Here is a 976-nt window from a genome sequence, read left to right on the forward strand (position 1 = left end):
ACCACTTCTCATTAAATCTTAGCCCGACACCTTCAACTTTCATAGAGTCAAATCCGGTGCTAAGGACATCTGGTATTTTAATCGGTGATTAATGCCGATCAATACAAGTCCAATCGTTTAGCTCACCACCCTATCGTTTAGCTCATCATTTAGTGACCTCAGTTGATGCTTGTCACCCGATGATCCCGTCCAACGCATAGCACACTAATGCCCATCATGTAGCGGTGACGTCTAGTGTCACAATCGCTCTTTCGGAAGCTTCTCTTAGCGATTGTGCAGCACTTGTTCCCGCTCACGAACAAGTCAGTCAACTCGAATACGGACTGCCGGTGGCACACCGAGTGCCTCTCGCAACCTCCACCCCCGTTTTAAGGAAAACAGTTTTAGAAAACGGGTTTGGAGAAAAGGTTTTCGAAAGAAGTTTTTGTGAGTGTGAATAAAGAAAGAAATATTGTAGTAGGCTAGAAAGCAATAAGCAACAACAACAGCTTTATAGAGTACTACTCCGGGTATGGGGAAGTGATGATTAGTCTTATCCCCATATAGTGCATTCTGAACAAAAAGCCAACTGGCACCCTTGCATATTCAAAAGGGCGAGTGGTCACTTACAATGAAAATGTAAAGAAAGCAAACTAACTAAGCTAATACAATACATGATATGAAAATATGCTAGAAGGGGGTTGGATCGGGCATGTAGCCATGGGCAACAGGCCCTAGACAAGCATGACCGTGACATTCTCCCCCACTTAATTCGTTGACGTCCCCGTCAACCGACCTTGATCAAAATCTGTGATGGCTGGAGCTGCATTCTTCAAATCTGTGGCCCGCTCCCAACTGATCTCTTCGTCGGGGAGATCCTTCCATTTCACTAAGAACTCAATCAGTTCTCGTCTGGGTCTTCCAATACGGCGCGTACGTTTATTCAGGATTTGTGCAACTTCTTTCTCAGCGAAATTCTTCATCGTGACCGGTGGAC

Source organism: Benincasa hispida, chromosome 2 (genome assembly GCF_009727055.1).
Source record: "Benincasa hispida cultivar B227 chromosome 2, ASM972705v1, whole genome shotgun sequence".
NCBI lineage: Eukaryota > Viridiplantae > Streptophyta > Magnoliopsida > Cucurbitales > Cucurbitaceae > Benincasa > Benincasa hispida.